This window comes from Nycticebus coucang, chromosome 13, assembly GCF_027406575.1.
Source record: "Nycticebus coucang isolate mNycCou1 chromosome 13, mNycCou1.pri, whole genome shotgun sequence".
Lineage (NCBI taxonomy): Eukaryota > Metazoa > Chordata > Mammalia > Primates > Lorisidae > Nycticebus > Nycticebus coucang.
In genome coordinates, this window is record NC_069792.1 from 57,694,010 (window position 1) to 57,714,471 (window position 20,462).

General features: G+C 42.9%; 1 long non-coding RNA gene across 1 annotated transcript in view; it reads left to right on the plus strand.

Moving 5' to 3' along the window:
- Positions 1-1,345: 1,345 nt before the first annotated feature.
- LOC128563616 (uncharacterized) overlaps positions 1,346-20,462 on the plus strand; it is a 136,210-nt gene continuing 117,093 nt past the window's right edge. The window contains exons 1-3 of the long non-coding RNA XR_008373839.1: positions 1,346-1,598; positions 2,448-2,585; positions 8,536-8,711. This is a non-coding gene — a long non-coding RNA (uncharacterized LOC128563616). The remainder of the gene's footprint in view (positions 1,599-2,447; positions 2,586-8,535; positions 8,712-20,462) is intronic.

Sequence of the window (20,462 nt, forward strand, 5' to 3'; positions counted from 1 at the left end):
GAATGTGCTTTCCGTGTGTATGGATTCATCCATTCTGGGTATGTTATCTAAATGGAATCATACAATAGGTGATGTTTTGTGTCTGGCCTCCTGTTATGGTCCCTTCCAATCTGTCCTCCATAGCAGTCACATTTCTTTTTGTAAACCTTGAAACTGAGAGTGCTACTCCCTCTCCTGGAACTCCTCAGTGCTCCCCCAGGGCCTGGGACAAGCTGTGCATGCAGTGCAGTCTGCTTTTGCGTCACTCTCAGGCTGTCCCCTCCCAGGTGTCCCAGCCCACCCCCTTTCAGCTCTGCACAAGGAGAGGGCTTGCTGTATGCTGTGGCCTTTGCCCAGAACACGCTATCCTCACTCACCACACTCTCTTGTGTTAGAAGTGGCTTCCTCCAGAGACCCTCCAGATGGGGCCAGTACCCTCCCGTGAACTCCTACTTCCCTTTGTCCCTCCAGCCTCCTAACCATTGCCGCTCTCTTTTGCACCTTCTGTTGAATGCTAGGCTTCCTTCTGCTTCCTAAGGGCAGGTGCCGTGTGGGTGTCAATCACTCTTTACCTCCAGCATGCAGGGAGCGCTCAGTCACATCTGCTTCATGCAGGAAGGCGGGAAGGGTTATATTTTAATGGGCTGTCAGGTAGAGAAGTGTTTGAAAGAAGGGCTCAGATGTTGGGCAGTAATGTTATGCGTGGGCAGAGCCTTGCATGCGGGGAGTTTAGAATCTATCCTGTAGGTCAAGGGTTAACAAATTTAAGGACTGCAGGGGGCAGGTAGGAACTCTGGTAGGGGAAAGGCAAGAAGGGTGCAGAGGTGGTGGTGGGGAGAGCTGGGCAGGGAGAGCAGGCAGCAGAGACAGGGCAGCCTCCGCTCAGTGTCAGCTGATTATTGCCAGGTGGGAATGTGGGCTCGGAGTTGCCAGGCTTTCTGAGTTTTTAAGAGAAGCCAGAAATGTGGATTTGTGTGTATGTGTTTGTGTATGCACACGCGCATGAAATCTCTATTTTAAAACATTGTATCTAAATCAAGTTTTTGAAAAACAGTGTGAGCCAAACACAAGCCATCTGTGGGCTGGATTCAGCTCAGAGGCTTCCAGTTTTTAGCCTCTGCTAGAGGCATTAAATGTAATAGATTGAAAGTGGCGTTGCAGGGAGATACTCGTGTAGGTGAAGTGCAGGATATCATGACAGGAATTGTCAGGAGGCGAGAAGACTATCCAGAAGGCCAGCACATGAGCTCACAGCTCAGGATTCAGTGCCCACTGAGCACCAGGTCTGTGCTGCACTGTGGGGCTGTTCCAGAAGAGAAGAGTAAGGTGGCACCTGCAGTAATAAAACCAACACGACCTTCCTCTCTCCACCTCTATAGCCCCACTCCCTACAATGGAGGGCTCCCAGTAGCCTCTGCCATCTTGCCCTGAACAGATAGCCGGTCTGCTCATCACATGACTGTTACTTGGGGTCTGACCTTGTACCAAGATTGTATCCCTGAGTCTTCCAGCTTCATGGTTGGTGTCCTGTATTCCTGCAACAGAGACCCTTGTCCTGATGACTCATTCAGTGCCTCAGCCCGTCTGTGGCCAGTCCCATGGGTTCTTAGATTTTAATGGTGAGTTTTTACTACTTTTTGATAGGCCTAGGGGTCAGCTTGTCTGCTTCATTCATTTCCACCTGTCCTAGATTCTCCAGCTTTCTACTTTTCTAGTCTGTGGGGATATCTTTTTGTTCTTTTTAGACCTTCCTGACCACTCTCTGGCGGTCACTGCTGCCTGAGGTGACTCCCTGTGCTTCCTCTTCCTCTGGGCAGGTGCTGTGTTCTGTCTGCCAGCTTTGACTTCCCTGAGAGGCTGCAGAAGCCTGTCTTATCAGGGTCTGCCTCTCCAGTGGGTTTCCCAGTTCTGCACGCTGACCCTTTCCTGCCTCTAGCTAGGCCCTGATAAGGAGTATCTCCTTGGAGACAACAGAAGTAAAAGTGTGAAACATTTACAAGCATTCCAGGGGTTTAGGTGGGGACAAAGGTCAAATTTAAACACTGAAAAAAATGATGGGCTCCCCTCCCATCCATATGTAGTTTTAAAAAAAGTCATAAAACTCCAAACTCAACATGTATGTTGTAATTAAAATAGCCTGTTTTTCAATTTTCTGATCACAAAATTCTGTTTGAAAACCAATATATAAACCATTACATGCTTTTATGAATGATGAAACACAAATATAGTCTAGCAAGAGGAAGGGGTGAGGAGAGGGAGGGGAAGGGGGGAGGAGAGGGCATTTGGTGTGGTCTCACCTGATGTTCACAATGAGAGGGCGTTTAGCACACCCCCTGGGTGAGGGGCTCATCTACAACTTGAACTTTACCTTGGAAGTAAGAACAATGTAATCTAAAAATTTGTACCCTCATATTAATTTGAAATACAATAAATTGTGGTTAAATTAATTAAATCTGAACCTCTCTTAGGCTTTCTCCCTGATTTGACAGCGCCCTAAACCTACTAATCTATATTGGGCCTGAAGAAGGAGGTAAATGGAAAGATTGTGAGTGGTGAAGACACCAAGGGGGAGGTCCAAGCAAATCATCCAGGAGAACAGGCTTAAGGTTATAATAAAGCTGTAAATTTCTCAATAACTCTAGAGCCTAAATGTCCCACAATTTCTTTACTTAATGAATTAATGACATTCATTGCCTAAGGAAAGCCTAAAATTAAGTGGTCATTGCTTAGATTTGAATTTCAAATCAGACTTACTTTGAAACAAAGCTAAATTTATGAATTTCAGAAGCTTCTCAGTCCATAGCAAGATCCCACAGGGCCCAACTCAGATGGTAGAGATTTTACCAAAGGCTTTAGAGGAGGGAAAGGAGGAGGCAATTGGCAGATGGGAAGTTCCCAATAGGCAGGAAGGGGAAAGTCCTCACCCTCCTTGTGCTGAGTGAGGACTTTGGAGGCCAGGAGAGAACAAGAGGTCTGATGCATGTGATGTTATTCCACCTTATGACCAGTATGACCATATCAGCTGACAGTCAGCAAAGTGACAGCCCAGCTGAACACTGCTCAGTTGCTTCCAGTGAGCAGGGGCAGTGAGGGACATCTCAACAGAGGACAGCCCAGACCTTGTCCATAGATCCCCCTCCACTGCCGGGAGAAACGCCAGCACTCAGGGACTTGTTTGGAATGAGGAGGGGGAGAACGACTTCTTGAGAGGGAAGAATCAGTCTTAATATGGAGTATAAACTTGGAATGTTTTTAATTGTCTGCTTTAATATTTTTCTTTTGTTTACCTGCCATCATTTGATGTAGGTGCTCAAGGAAAAAAAATTCAGTTGTTATAACAAAATAAAAGATCTTTTTCGTAACATCTGAGTCATACTATGTGCAGTTACTAGTAGAGACTCGTGCTACTATGGCTGTAAAGGAGCTTAGAATCTTTTTCAATTGTGACTACCACAGGGATCATTGAGAGTTAATTATTATGTGTGAAATAATTTGAGAAAACAAATTGTAAATGTTTGATATTAGTGTTAATTTAGTCTTGAAATTTAATGTAGAATTAAATAAGTTTCCCTTCTCAGAATCTTAGGGTTAGAAGAAAACTTAGAGGTCATTCTTTGGAGGTGTTTTCTCAATAAGACAAGCTCCTTAGAGGCGGAGAATGTACTTTACTCATTTTGGAATTCCCCGTGCCTCCTACAAGGCCTGGCAGATAATAGGTGCTCATTAAATGTTTTAGTGTTTGTTCAACATATTGGTTAATTGATAAGAAGCAAATCAATCTATCTTAGAATAAGTAATCTAAGTCTCTGAATCTACAGTTTTGTTCATCATAGACTAGACATAAATTTAGCAGAAGCTAAATAATAGATTCTAGCTAGAAGCATCTAAACTGATTATCCTGATGGAGATGTTCAGACTATGGAAAGGTTAAGATTCTGATTTTCTATGCTGACATGTCAGAATTAGGAATTACAACACTTTGATTCGTAATAGTTCAAATAGTACATATCAGACCCATTCTTTGTCTAAATCAAAAATTAGAGTATAAGAACCCTTTAAGACTTTGAAAAGACATAGCCTTATTTATAGCCACATAGACTAGAAAATTGTGACTTTAAGACATGCTTTTAATATTATTACTTTGAATATAGAAAATACAGATTTCACATCTGGGAATAAGGATAAAAAGCAAAGAATGAATTTTCTGAGATCAGCAGTCTCCTCTGAGAGAAGACCAGTTTAGTATGCTGGCTGGGTAAGCATAATTAATTACAGCAACAGCAAGGCCTGAGGACTTTCTGATAGGAATACTCACAGCAGGGCGTGAGCCCAAATTAAAAAAAAAGAAAATTTTCCAAAATGATGAGGGCCCAGGTTGTTGCACCTCCATGGCAACAGAAAAATGCAATATTTCCACCCTTATTTACCCTTCTATTCAACCAAAAAAATGCATGGCATTTGCCATGGTAACGCCTACATCATATATGCATGTATCACTTCAGATATGCGGCCTGCTGTTCTAAAAACAACAAACACATACCAAGACTTAAGCGTCATGCGAAACCTCTACTCATTTTACAATGTTTTGATGGAAAAATATGTCCCGCTGGACCTTGACATCTTTTTTCTCAAGGACTGTTTTCCAGTTTCAGTGGCAGAAAACCCAGGTGTCTCTCTGCTTCTTTCTCTGCCTCCAAAGTCAGAGTGAAAGTGATGTGGATGCATCATCACAAGTGCATGGGGGGCGGGGGAGTTCCAGGAAAGAGTGTCATTGACAGGACACTTGGAGAGGATTATGGCTTTGACAGGAAGGGGAAAGTGGCTCTGTGGCCACAATGCAGCCATCTATATCCCCAGTGTGATTTGAAAAGCCTTGATAGATCTCTTTTCTCCAAAAGATTTCTTCTCTGGATTTGCATTGAGCCATGAAATTCAGACAGTCACCTCTTTCAATTATGGAGTCAATGTTGTCTCTTACAGTGTAATTATCTGGGAGAATGAGACTTTAATCTCAAAGCAGCCAGGATCAGCTTGACTCGTATGAGCTGACATAACTGGCTTGCCCAGGCCCAGAAGAGGATTGAACTTGGTACTGATGAGGCAGGGTAGAGGAGAAGGAAGGTGTTGGGGTGAGGTGCTGCTAGATGACTTCAGAGTTTGGGGGCTCAGAAGAGCTGGATGTTGGATGGCTGAGGATTGGAGCTTAAGATACTGAAAGGAGTGAGAGGCCAGGAGAATGAACAAATAGTTCAGGAAATATTGATTATGTCAGCTGCACGGCAGATACCAGGCTCTGAAGATAAACTTCACAATTTTGTCGTGCTGCCCAGGTTTTCAGCTTTCTAATTTACCCTGCTGCTGGCCTGACATAAAAGTTTGGGGTTTGGCTGAGAAGCAAAGGTTCTGTGCTGTGTTGTACCGCCCCTACCCCATCCTCACTTGAGCCATCACAGTAATTTCTTTCCCACCTGCATTATCTGTGGGATGACCCACGTATCCACAGGAGAGGGCAAATTTTCATTGCTTACCAGTGTTTGCCGTCTTTATTTTATTTGGCACTCTCCTTGGCTGCTTTTCTTTTATTGCTAGTCATGTGGTCACTATTTTCGGTAGTTTCAGACACAGATAATCTTGAGGAAGGGTCATAGTGCCCTTATCTGAGAGGAGGGGTGTTGAGTTCTGTCTCTAGCCTAGCGTCGCACTGAGTGGCTGGTGCTCTGGCTGCCTGGTCATGCTCCTCAGGGGAGCTCTACTGCGGTGGTGAACGTGCTCCTCAGTCTCAGTGGCTTCACAGAAAGGCTGATTATTCAAGTGAGGCTTAGTGGTTCTCTGGGGCATCTTCCTTCTAGGCTGTGGCTCAGAGATGGAGGCTGCTCCACCTCACAGAAATGCTTCTGGAAGTGGAGACGAGTCATACACTACCTTTTCCATAGTTAGCTTTCATCCTGTTGGCTGGAACTGGCCACATGGCCCATTCAGCACCCAGAAGGCTGGCAGATGTAGCTGTCTCACTCATGATGTCCAGCGACCAGTGTTCTCAGACTTGTGATTCTTTTTTTTTGTTTTTTTGTAGAGACAGAGTCTCACTTTACTGCCCTCGGTAGAGTGCCATGATGTCACAGGACTCATAGCAACCTCTCTTGGGCTTCCGCGATTCTCTTGCCTCAGCTTCCCGAGCAGCTAGGACTACAGGTGCCCGCCACAACGCCCGGCTATTTTTTTGTTGCAGTTCAGCCAGGGCTGGGTTTGAACCCGCCACTCTTGGAATATGGGGCTGGTGCCCTACTCACTGAGCCACAGGCGCCACCCCAGACTTGTGATTCTAAGACTAAAATGAGGTGGTTAGAGTGCGTTAGGGCAAAGTGATCAATTGGTCATTGAGAGGTCAAATATGCAATCATCTGAAGACATCCACATATAAGTAGGAAAAGGTTTATGTGTCACTTCTGCCAGTAAGGGCCCTTTTAACAATAATAGTCCTCAGGTCAGGCAGTTGGAGACCAGCCATGGTCCTCTCAGCTGTGTCACATGGTGTGTATTATCCCATCAGTACAACTGGAAATGGCTCCTGGTATGGAAATGTGTGTAGCTGGAACTTCTTGCCTATTCCAGGTTTTGGTCCCCCAAACTCTGGACAATTGGTCATTTTGGTATCTCAGCGGCCCTATTTGGCTTCTGGCACCACAAACCCCTGTCAGTGTAAACATTATGCTCCTTTGCCAAAGATATAAGATGCTGTCTTATCAGGGAAATTGGCCATTTTTCTTGAGAGAATCAGTTGTTCTGGAAAAGTACTGAACCAACCTCCCCAAATTCCATCAACTGCTGACCAGGGATCTTGTGGCGATTAATTAAATGAGGTATGATTATAACATTAGAATGGTGAGTGTATCAGCTCTGATAAGCAGCATGAGGCATAAACTGAGAAAGTGGGAAACACCAATCAGGATCTCCATGACTAAGCGTGCCCTTTGTGATGCTCAGCAGGAGGCCACCCTGGACTGGTCCTGCTGAGGGCAAGATGGTGTGACTCATGGAGCCTTCTTTCCTGTGGGAAGCTACCTCCTTTTGCTGGGTCACCGGCTTCTAGTCTGAGCCCAGATGCTGCCAGTGTTTTTAGTCTGTACCACACAATTCAGTGCTGAACTAAATAGTGCCATGTACAGATTTCAACCTTTGGGTGTATGCCATCATTTCTTCCAAAATAAGATTGTAAACTAAAAGAAAGTAGGCCCTATATCTACACGTCTCTCAGACTTTGGATGGAGAAAGATATAAATCGGATCTTATCTGAGATTGTAGAAATCAAAAGCTAGAAACAACCTAATATCTAATCCAAGAGTCTAACTATGAGAGATTTAAATTATGATCACAGTTGGAGGTGGAAAAGAACAAAAAAGATGGCCACAAGATGGCACCTCTATGAAAGAAGTGCCAAGTTGTAACAACCATCTTTTCTTATCATGATGCTCGTCTTTTCAATCAATTAATCTCTCGGCATTGATAACACCAAGTGCAGTCTTCTTTCATCTCTTCACAGCTCTGATGTGCAGGCAGATGGGGTAGGGACTGGACAATTTACAGCAGTGTGAGTTCTTTTTCCATTTCCCAAAGATATACGACTTTCTACCGGGGTGATTGTGTGATGGGGAAAAGGAAATAATCAGACCTTTCAGGGACTATTGGACACTTGATTGGAACTGACACTGATCCAGGAGAACCAAAGCCTGGCAGGGCAGGGGCTTGTGGAGATCAGAGTAGCGATGGAGTTTTAGTTCAGGTCCAACTCACAGTGAGCTTGGTGGGTCCCCAAACCCATCCTGTGATTGTTTCCTTAGTTCTAGAAAGCATAATTGCAATAGACAGATTCAGCAGCTTGCAGAATCCCCACGTTTGGGAAGCCTTTTTCCTAGCTTTTTCCAAGCCCAGCCCCCTGCTTCTATGCCCCTCCAAGCTCCTCCTTTCCAAGGATCAGGGCCCCTTCTTTATGTTCTATGGCACTGTTTATCCCTCCTATCAAAATGCACATCACGCCCTATTATAATTTTTCATTCCATTGTTTTTTCCAAGTGAGGGAAACAACTCTGATATGTATGCTGGGATCTCCAGCACCTTGCAAAGTGGCTAAGTAGATCATAAATGTTTGAAGAGAAGTTGAATGAACCAGTGAATAAGTCACTGAGGCTCAGGGACATTATGACATTTATCCAAGAACACCCAGCTGATGGCAGCAGAGCCAGGCCTTGAACTCAGATCTCAATTCCAAGTCTAGGGTCCCAATTTACAGCATCAGACACCCTCATCCCTAACTGTTGACCTTGCCCTGGCCTTCTTGTTCACACATCTAATTTGGTTTCTGGTCAGAGCTTGATTGGCACAGTGATAGTGATAAGTACAACCAGCTATATAACTCACAGGGCCCAGTGCAAAATGAAAAGGCAGGGGTCCTTCTTAAAAAATTATGAAGAATTTCAAGACAGCAGTAGCAGAGTGTTCAAGCAATGTCTGTTCATGAAGGTGGCCCTGGTTATTACAAGGAAATGTTCTCTCCTCCAGAAGGTGAACCTGGCTGCTGTCTCCATGAGCTGTGTTTATCCCTGGGAAGTGGAAGACTCTTGGTCAGTCACCTATAGCAGGAAGCATGAATTCTGGAGAGGTGACCCTGCCCCGAGAAGGACCACACAGATCCTTCTGGGGATCCTTGCCCCTCCCTCCCCTGGCCTAGAGCACAGGTGAGTGAGAGCATTGTGGGTCAGGTGAGCTGTATGGCCTCTTATTGTCCAGCTCCTATGTCTGAACTATCACTCTGATTTCACTTTGAACCCCAGATAATCCACTTGCATGAAACATCAGAGAAGTCTGTTGGCTTTATGTGAACAGAGGGGGAGCATATACACTGCCTGTCTCAGAATAACTGAAAATGCCTCAACAGGCAGGTCTTCCCCTCTCCCCTATTCAGCCTTACTCTTCTGCTTCTCCATTCTCTCCTCCCCTTATGGGGCCTGACAAGGACCTCCTCCACATCTCACCTGTTCTTGACTTTGGGAACTTTGTGTTTCTGGCTTTTATCAAATAGAAAGCAGCTCCACCCCACCAGGCCATCTATTTCGAGATGGACCAGAGAAGCAAGGGCCCTTCAGCTATTGGGATATTCTCCATTTATGGGGTGACTGAGTGACCATCTTCATTATTTGAATGAGCTCTTGGGACGTCTCCCTCTTCACCTCAAAGTTATTAATCAATATTTATTTAATGCATATAGAGTAAAGGAAATAGCTTTTCTTTATCCTCATTACTTTATCATGATATCTTTTTCATCCTAGCTTTCAAATAGGACATCCCCATGGCTGTCCAGCATGGAGGGTGGGGTGAGGGGAGGCTGAGGCACTGTGGGATGAACATACTCTCCCTGTGTGCAGGGGGGTCTTTTCCCCTGAGTTTCTTGTAGGAGGGGAATATCTTCCTAGCATTCTAGGAGATGGTGCCAAGTTTCAGTTCTGGACTGTTTTATTCAATGCTATGAGCCTACTTTTCTTTTATAGACCTACAATTTTGGTCCAGGCAAGTATCACCAGAAGAAGGAAATGGGAAACAACTTAAGCACAGACTTCAGTGCATTTTGGTATTGTCAGGAGAAAATGCTTTGTATTTGCCAGACCTCTGTCTTAAATAAGAGAAATGCTTTTCCACTAGAACAAGATGCAAACTTGAAAGGAAAAGATCACAGGCAAGCAATATTAGTTATTTGGGGAAAGAGACAGTTACTGTCTGCTCTTCCCTGGTGGGAAACGGAACACCAGGATTAGTGTTACTGGGTGTGGTCTCATGGAGTCAGCTGGCTCAGGGTTGGCTGGAATCCTGTCTTGGGAGAGCACTCTTCACGTGTTAATCTAGCATGGCCATTAGTCTCTTCTCAGTGGAAGAAAAATTAAAATGGAAAACACAAAACCTTACCATCCTTCCTGACCAAGCTGGGTTTTCATTTCCGCAGCTGGGTGGGCACCTGTGTTGTCCTTCCCTGAATAGTGGGGTGTGCGGGACTCTTGGACTCTCCTGTTCCCTATTTCAACTCTGGCCTAAACCCTTCTCTTTCCTCTCATTTACACCAAGCTGGTAGCTACCCCAGGACAGCTCCACAGAGAGAGGCTTGGTTATGAGGATGGGACTGTTTGTGTACAGTAGTGTCCCAGGCTTTAACTTAATGCCTGGTATATAGTAGCTGCACAGTGAGTACTTGGGAGTTAATAAAGAAATAGTAGAAAAATAGAATGGCCTTTATCAAAGTAATGCCCATATTAGGCACTGGAGCCCCCATTCTAGAGCAATTTAGAGCCCCAAGGGCAGTAAGACTGCATAGTGACTCAGGGGACTTTATTTACTTGCTGAGAGAGTGTGTTGTTGGATGTGGCTAGGAAGGCACTTAGGCTTAACTATACTCGGAATGACTGATACTGCTTGCACAGAGCAAGACACAGTCAAAGATCCTTGGGATTTGGAAGACAGGCAGGAATTGGAATGAATTAGTGGATGTCCATCCACAGATCTAGAATGTAAAAGTTGATGATGTTCATCATGAAATAGGATTCTATGAATTGAAGAGGACCTTAAAAATAATCTAATTCAACTTCCCTCTCTCCCTATCTTTTCTTCCCGGGTTCCTTTTGCAGAGCTAGAAACTGAAGCCTAGAGAAATTAAGAAACTTATTCAAACCACATAGTTAGTTGGCAGCACATTCTAGAACATATACAATGTAATAATACAATGTAATTTATTCCCGACTCAAGAGCTCCTTCTATTGCTCCTCTATGACCTTACTTCTGGGAAGTGGTTCTTAAATATTTTAGGATCACTCTCTGACAGTCTTATGGAAGCTCTATACTTGTATCCTAAAATGCATATCCTCCGAATCACACAAAGTTTTACATATGCTGGCAATTCCTTATTACTTTACCATGATATCTCTTCTGGCACTTCTTCCCACTTCCATTTATTTTCACCATTGGCATGGGCAATTGTTGGAAATGCCTCTGGAGTTAAACCAAAACTCAATCCTCACTAAACACTTTAGGTCTAGTACTCTTTAAGGGTTATAGACCCAAAAGGCAGTTTTTTCATTCCATGGGAGAGGAGTAGGAAGGTTATAACTGCGAAATGAGATGAAAAGGGGTGGTGGGGGGTGGGTGGGTGGGGGAGAAACCCTATAAAAGGACGAGTGTGGCTGAATCCCAGGGAGGAATAAACCCTTCTGAGTGGAAGGACTTTCAGAATGTACAGCCGTTGGCGACAGCGGGGGACTCACTGCTTGAAGCATTGCAGACATGCCTGGGTACAGTCATAGCACATATACCTTGGGGAATAATGTCTCTCTGGCAGGGGGCAAGTACAGGATGACTTAATACATCTTTTCCATTTCTAATTTCTATGATTCTTTGAAATAAAAACATTAGTCATAGATGGACCTTCTAAAGAGTGGAGCATTTCAGAGCTGGCTTGATCACAAAGATCAGAATTAATGTCCACATCTGGGATTTTAAATGTCCACGGGGAGGCAGTAGGAAGGACATTCTGGGATAAACTGATATTCATGCTGTTGCTTTTCAGCACCGGGTACTTCAGGGGGTGTAAGAAAACAACAACAGCAGTTAGATCAAATATGTGCTCTCAAACTGAGTGCTGTCTGACACTCTTCCCCTACACAAGGCTGAGACTTTAGTACAGGAGCCTTGGTTGCTGGTCTGTGTCATCCCGTTCCATCTAACATCACCAGGACTATGGAGAGCAGCCATGACCACAGGCAAGCCCAGGCAGACACAGATGTAATAGTGTAGCCTGGAGTCCATTTATTCATTCATTTACAAATTTCAAAATAGTCCACCTGACCATGAGTTTTTATTCTCCAGTGCGTATCGTGTCTATCACCTAGAAAGCACTCGAGAATCTGCTCAGCAAAGTTGGGATAAAACCTGAACTCCTGGAGATGGCATTCAAGGCCAGCAGATGTGATCTGTCCCCTACCTACTCCAGCCCCCTCTTCCTTTTCTTCACTTCATTTACTGTGTTCCAGCACACTGCCTTTATTTTTGCTCACTAACATGCCAAAACTCTGCCTCTCTCAGGACATTGGCACTTGTGCGTCCTTCTGTTTGAACCAAAGTCTTGGTCTTTTCATAGCTTCCTTATCATCACTCAGGTCTCAAATCAAATATCTCCTCTTCACAGAGGCTCCCCCCCCACCAATTGAGTGAGCTAGCTGTGTGCTCTGGTCACTCTCTAGGCTCTGCTTCAGGACATGGACCCGTGCTAAATAAGCACAATTTTTTTGGTGTGTTTATTAGCTGTCTCATTTCACAGAAAATTAGTTCCAGGTGACAAAGGCTGCCTTGTTCTCCCCACCGTATTCTTAGTACCTAGAGCCACGTGTGGTAGGTGGTAAGTGCTGAGTAAGTACTTGCAGAGTACTCAGTTGTTATTTAATATTTACACTTTTAAGAACTATTACCAATAGTCTATAGGTGAAGACATGGACTTAGACAGTAGAGTGACTTGCTCAGGATCTCAGAACAAGTAAGTGTCAGAAATGGGACTCCAACCAGGGCTAATAAATGCAGGTTCTAAGTTCTTCCCACGAGACCTCCTCATGTTTAACAGGTGAGCCTGTGACAGGTAGCCCAGACACTGGATGTTTGTAGAGACGCACTCAGAGTTCTCTTCCTGATCTAGCCAGCAAGCTGAGTGCTCTTCCAGCGTAACATTTCTAACGAATTTACATTCCAAGATGAGGCTCATAACCTTGGTTGATAACTTACTCCTGGAAAGGCCCAGGGAAGGCTCAGCATGTCTCCCCATCCCTGTTCTCTAGCCTTCTCCTTGTGACCTCTGCTTCTGATCTGAGCCACTTGGGAGTTAGCATCACAAGTGACTGACCTGACTCTTCCCCGATTCCCCCTTACCCTCAGGTTATTCTGAGTTTAGAAAGTTCTGCAAAAGGGGTTCAACAGAAAGGACCTATCCCATGTTTTGACAATGCCTTAAGGTAGGATTCCCTTTTCCTCTCTCTACAGGGCAAGGGCTGGTAATTCAACCCCAGTTACAAATGGCCAAGTCATCATTGAGGGTTCTCAGGGTCAGGAACCCCTCCCCACTTCCAGATCATTCTGAGAAGCCTGAAAGTATCATAATAGTGTTAAATTAGCATACTTTATTCCCTCCCTTTTCTTCCTTCTTTCCCCCCTTATTTCTTTCCTCTCACCAAATGACATTTACTGGGCACTGTCAGCCCTGTGTTAGGTGGTAGTGATTCATGGGCATGCCAGACAGAATTTTTGCCTTTGCTTAAGTCTGGAAGAAAGAAATGTAAACATGTATATGTAATTTTTTCCCCTATTGAATAATAACTGGGTGTAAAATTCTAGGGAGATTGTGATTTTTCCCTCAGAAGATACCACTTCAGTGTTTTTTGGACTTTGTTATTGCTGATGAGAATTGTGCCGAACTCTCGTCATTCTTTGCTGGTAATCTGTCACTATCCTTCTTAATTTTAAAGACTTTAAAAAAGAAATTCTTGATATTTTATAGTTTCATTATGATGTATACAGGTATGGATTTATCCTTATTTTTCAGCTCTGAATTTGAAGCATACCTTAATATACAGGATCTTGTTTTAATTTGAGAAAAATCTAACCTATTATCTTTGATATATTATGGAACATTTTTCTACCATACTTCTTGTGTCTATCTGAACTGAGTTTGTGCCAAATTCCCCATCTCTTTTTCCTTTTCTTTTTTTAAAATTAAATTTTTTTACACAATTACTAACTTACAAAAGAATTGGAAATACATTAAAAATAATTTTTTTACTGAACTATTTGAAAGTTAATGGGTGACCTGATTTCATATCACCTCCAAATGTATTTTAGTGTGTTTTCCACCATTGAGGACTTTCTCCTACATAACCAATAGAAAACCATCAAGATCAGGAAATTAGCATTGTCATGTTGCTACCAGACTTTATTTATTTATTTTTTTTAAATCATAACTGTATACATTGATATGATCATGGGGCATCATACGCTCGCTTCATAGACCATTTGACACATTTTTATCACAGTGGTTAACATAGCCTTTCCTGCGTTATCTCAGTTACTGTGCCAAAACCTTTACATTCTACATTTACCAAGTTTCGCAAATACCCCTGTAAGATGCACCACAGGTGTGATCCCACCAATCCCCTTCCCTTTCCCACCCCCCCCCTCACTTCCCCCTATTGTTAAGTTGTAACTGGGTTATAGCTTTCATGTGAGAGCCCCAAATTAGTTTCATAGTAGGGCTGAGTACATTGGGTACTTTTTCTTCCATTCTTGAGATACTTTACTAAGAAGAATATGTTCCATCTCCATCCATGTAAACATGAAAGAGGTAAAGTCTCCATCTTTCTTTAAGGCTGCATAGTATTCCATGGTATACATATACCACAATTTATTAATCCATTCGTGGATCAATGGGCACTTGGGCTTTTTCCATGACTTAGATATTATGAATTGGGCTGCAATAAACATTCTGGTACAAATATCTTTGTTATGTTGTGATTTTTGGTCTTCTGGGTATATGCCCAGCAGAGGAATTATAGGATTGAATGGCAGATCTATTTTTAGATCTCTGAGTGTTCTCCATATATCTTTCCAAAAGGAATGTATTAATTTGCATTCCCACCAGCAGTGCAGAAGTGTTCCCTTTTCTCCGCATCCACGCCAACATCTCTGGTCTTGAGATTTTGTGATATAGGCTAGTGTTATTGGAGTTAGATGGTATCTCAAAGTAGTTTTGATTTGCATTTCTCTGATGATTAAAGATGATGAGCATTTTTTCATATGTCTGAAGGCCGTGCGCCTGTCTTCTTCAGAGAAGTTTCTCTTCAAATCCCTTGCCCAGCCTGCGATGGGATCCCTTGTTTTTTTCTTGCTGATGCGTTTGAGTTCTCTGTGGATTCTGGTTATTAAACCTTTGTCAGAGATATACCCTGCAAATATCTTCTCCCATTCTGAGGGCTGTCTGCTTGCTTTGCTTACAGTGTTCTTAGCTGTGCAGAAGCTTTTTAGTTTGATCAAGTCCCAGTAGTGTATTTTTGAAGCTGCTTCAATTGCCCGGGGGGTTCTCCTCATGAAATACTCACCCAGACCAATTTCTTCAAGGGTTTTCCCTGCATTCTCCTCTAGTATTTTTATAGTTTCATGTTTTAAGTTTAAATCTTTAATCCAATGAGAGTCTATCTTAGTTAATAGTGAAAGGTGTGGGTCCAATTTCAGTCTTCTGCAGGTTGCCAGCCAGTTCACCCAGCACCATTGGTTAAATAGGAAATCTTTTCCCCACTGAATGTTTTTAATTGGCTTGTCAAAAATCAAATAGCGTTAAGTAGCTGGATTCATCTCTTGGTTCTCTATTCTGTTCCAGATATCTACTTCTCTGTTTTTGTGCCAATACCATGCTCTTTTGATCACTATCAATTTGTAGTAAAGTCTGAGGTCTGGTAGTGTGATTCCTCCTGTTTTGTTTTTATTTCTGGGTAATGTCTTGGCTATTCGAGGTTTTTTCTGATTCCATATAAAACGAAGTATTGTTTTTTCAAGATCTTTAAAATATGACAGTGGAGCTTTAATAGGGAGTGCGTTGAAATTATATATTGCTTTGGGTAGTATGGACATTTTGATAATGTTGATTCTTCCTAGCCATGAGCATGGTATGTTTTTCCATTTGTTAGCATTTTCAGCTATTTCTTTTCTTAGAGTTTCATAGTTCTCTTTATAGAGATCTTTCACGTCTTTTGTTAGGTAAATTCCCAAATATTTCATCTTCTTTGGCACTACTGTGAATGGAATAGAGTCCTTAACTGCTTTTTCAACTTGACTGTTGTTGGTGTATATAAAGGCTATCGATTTATGGATGTTGATTTTGTAACCTGAGATGCTGCTGTATTCCTTGATCACTTCTAGGAGTTTTGTAGTAGAGTCCCTAGTGTTTTCCAGATACACAATCATATCATCTGCGAAGAGCGAAAGTTTGATCTCTTCTGACCCTATATGGATACCCTTGATCGCCTTTTCTTCCCTAATTGCAATGGCTAAAACTTCCATTACAATGTTGAAAAGCAATGGAGACAATGGGCAGCCTTGTCTGGTTCCTGATCTGAGTGGAAATGATTCCAATTTAACTCCGTTCAGTATGATATTGGCTGTGGGTTTGCTGTAGATGGCCTCTATCAGTTTAAGAAAAGTCCCTTCTAGACCAATTTTCTTGAGTGTTCTGATCATGAAGGGATGCTGGATATTATCAAAAGCTTTTTCTGCATCAATTGAGAGAATCATATGCTCTTTGTTTTTTAATTTGTTTATGTGCTGAATTACATTTATAGATTTACGTATATTGAACCAGCCTTGAGACCCTGGGATAAAACCAACTTGGTCATGATGTATAATTTGTTTGATGTGTTGCTGGATTCTGTTTGTTAGGATCTTGTTGAATATTTTTGCATCTATATTCATTAGTGATATTGGTCTATAATTTTCTTTTCTTGTTGGGTCTTTTCCTGGTTTGGGGATCAGGGTGATGTTTGCTTCATAGAACGTGTTGGGTAGTCTTCCTTCTTTTTCTACCTTTTGGAACAGGTTGAGTAATATAGGTACTAATTCCTCTTTAAAGGTTTGGTAGAATTCTGACGTGAAACCATCTGGTCCCGGGCTTTTCTTTTTAGGGAGGTTTTGTATAGTTGATGCTATTTCTGAACTTGATATGGGTCTGTTCAACATTTCCACTTGATTCTGGTTAAGTCTTGGAAGGTGGCGTGCTTCCAAGTATCGGTCAATTTCCTTCAGATTTTCATATTTCTGAGAATAAAGTTTCTTGTAATATTCATTGAGGATTTTTTGGATTTCTGATGAGTCTGTTGTTATTTCGTCTTTGTTGTTTCTGATTGATGAGATTAGAGATTTTACTCTTTTTTTCCTGATTAGGTTGGCCAGAGGTTTATCTATTTTATTGACCTTTTCAAAAAACCAACTTTTTGATTTATTGATCTGCTGTATTATTCTTTTGTTTTCAATTTCATTTAATTCTGCTCTAATTTTGGTTATTTCTTTTCTTCTACTGGGTTTGGGGTTGGAATGTTCTTCCTTTTCCAGTTGCTTGAGATGTCCCATTAAGTTGTTAACTTCCTCTCTTTCCGTTGTCTTGAGGAAGGCTTGCAGTGCTATAAATTTCCCTCTTAGAACTGCCTTTGCGGTGTCCCAGAGGTTCTGATAGTTTGTGTCTTCATTGTCGTTTTGTTCCAAAAAATTGGTGATTTCTTTCTTAATCTCATCTCTGACCCAGCTATCATTCAGCATAAGGTTATTTAACTTCCATGTTTTTGTATGAGTATGCAGATTCCTGTTGTTACTCAATTCAAGTTTTATTCCATGATTGTCTGAGAAGATGCATGGAATAATTTCTATTCCTTTAAATTTACTGAGGTTAGACTTGTGACCTAAAATGTGGTCAATTTTGGAGTAAGTTCCGTGGGCTGGTGAGAAGTATGTGTATTCAGTTTTGTTGGGATGAAATGTTCTGTAGATGTCTGCTAAATCTAAATATTGGATGGTTAGGTTTAAATCTAAGATTTCTTTGCTCAGCTTCATGCTGGAGGATCGATCCAACACTGCCAAAGGAGTGTTGAAATCTCCGACAATTATGGAGCTGGAGGAAATCAAGTTACTCATGTCTGTTAGAGTTTCTCTTATAAATTGAGGTGCATTCTGGTTGGGTGCATAGATATTAATAATTGAGATCTCATCATATTGAGTATTACCCTTAACAAATACGAAGTGACCATTCTTGGCCTTCCTTACTTTTGATGGTTTAAAGCCTACTGTATCTGCAAATAAAATTGCAACACCTGCTTTTTTCTGATTACCATTTGCCTGAAATATGGATGACCATCCTTTCACCCTGAGTCTGTATTTGTCTTTTAAGTTGAGATGTGACTCTTGTATGCAACAAATATCTTGCTTGAGTTTTTGTATCCAGTCAGCTAACCTATGCCTCTTTAGAGGACAGTTTAAGCCATTCACATTGATGGAGAGTATTGATAAGTCTGGTGGAATTTTGGGTATCGAGTTTTTCAAAGGTCCAGTGGACATTTTTAATCCTTTCGCCAGTGTGGAAGTTGGAGTTTGATCCGAAGTTTCTGAGTGAGTTTACTTTTGTGGTATAGGATTGGGTTGGTCATTGTGGAGGATAGGTCTGAGAACATCCTGAAGAGCTGGTTTACTTATGGCAAATTTTTTCAACATATGAATGTCATTGAAGTATTTAATTTCTCCATCATAGATGAAACTCAGTTTGGCTGGATACAAGATCCTGGGTTGAGAGTTACTTTGCTTTAGGAGATTAAAAGTTGATGACCAGCCTCTTCTTGCTTGAAAAGTTTCAGCAGAGAGATCTGCAGTTATTCTAGTATTCTTACCTTTGTACGTAATAGTTTTCTTTCGCCGGACTGCTTTGAGAATCTTCTCTTTCATGTTAACTTTAGTGAAGCTAATTATGATATGTCTGGGGGATGACTTATTGGGGTTGAATCGTGCTGGGGTTCTGAAGCTGTCTGCTATCTGAATTTCAGATTCTCTAGGCATGTCTGGAAAATTTTCTTTCATAATTTCATGCAGAAGGGCCTGTGTGCCCTTGGAGGCCACTTCATTGTTCTCAGAAATCCATATAATTCTTATATTGCTTTTTTTCAAATTATCTGAGAGCTCTCTGAGTGAGTGATCTGTTTTTGCTCTCCATTTCTCTTCCTCTTTGAGAGATTGGGAGTGTTCGAAGACTTTATCTTCAATGTCAGAAATCCTTTCTTCTGCTTGCTCCATTCTGTTGCTGAGGGATTCTACTGTATTTTTCATATCTTTGAGGGCTGTAAATTCTTGCTTCAGTGTGTCTAAGTCTTTGGTGGTTTTGTCTTTAAATTCGTTAAATTCTTGAGACAACTTTTGAATTTCTCCTCGAATTCCTAATTCTATTTTATTAATCTTGTCTGCAATCCAAATTCTGAATTCGATTTCTGACATCTCAGCCAGTTGTTTATGAATGGGATCTTCAATCACATCTGCCATATCTTTTCTTGGGGGGGGTTGATCTATTCTGGTTATTCATGTTACCAGAGTTTTTCCGCTGATTCTGCCCCATGGTTATTTTACTCCCTTTGGTTTTTCCCCTGGGGCTTTATCGAGGAGCCGTACAGTGTTGTGGCCTGAGAAACTGGGGCCTTGTCTGGTGTGGTGGAGCAAAGTGGTTCTGTCTTGTTTTCAGCTGGTTTCTGTTCGATCCTATTGCAACTTCTACTCTGGCTTGAAGTCTCAGCTGTGTGGAAAAATCAGCAATTAAGTCACCCCGCCTGCCGACCTCTGGCCCCAGTTGGAAAAGGAGAATCAAACCTTCCTACAACCGCACACCCAGGGCACCGCCTGAAAAGTCCTCAGTCTATTAGCCCAGTTCAAAAGGTCCAAATCAACTGTCTCAATCGGCACCTGTCTCGGGTGGGAGAGTTCAAGAGGTCTCTGGGAACTGGATCACAGGAGCCTGGTGACTCCTCTGACACGGCTCACCCCAGTGCAGCGTGGAGTCAGGAGGCGCCACCCAGCAAACAGAGCAGTCTGGGAAGGTTGACGTCTCCTTCCCCACTTTGCCCCTCCATCGGATCCAGTCACTGGTATCTCTGCAGATGGCTAACCCAGTTGCCTGCAGTGAACAGACACTCCAGGGGTTTGCACCTGCTTGAATCACAAGGAAGTCTGCCAGGTCCCCGCAGACTGCCGCTATCTAGCAGGAGGAGATGGGGCCTGAATCTTTGAGTGCTTGATGCAGGTGATGGGAAGGAGGTGTTCACTCAGGCTTAGCCCCATCCCTGATGGATGCTGCTAACAGAACAGAACAGAACAGACAACTTTGCGGGGTTCTGTCTCTGTTCCTGCCGAAATCGCCTACAGAAGACAGGCTGTTCTGAGTTCAAACGTCTTTGCTGCTGGAGGTTTGTGTCCTCCTTGCTACTGGAGGTTTGCCGATCACCTCTCTCGGTCGGCCCCGCCCTGGAAGTTTCCCAGGTTTGTGAGCAGTGTCAGGAAATCCCCCGCTTACCGGTGGCCTCCTCTGGTTGCCCAGGGAGACAGGGGGTGTGGCCTCAGAATATCCAGAAGTGAGCGTTTTTCCATTAAAGAAAAAACGGCTGTTGATCTACCTCCAGGAAACTGCTGCTCTGGTGTGGGCACTCAGCCGACCCTTTTCTCCTCTGTCTCGCGCCCCAGAGTCAGCACTGAGCGGCCGCAGTTTATGCTGGGTCCACACCCCTCAGGAGATCCCCCAAGAATCCAAACTCTTGGGGGATAGGCCCCCAGACCCTGATTGGGAGTGGGGGGGAAGCTAGAGTTTCATTCAGTTTTACACCCTCCCCGGGAGGGCTGTT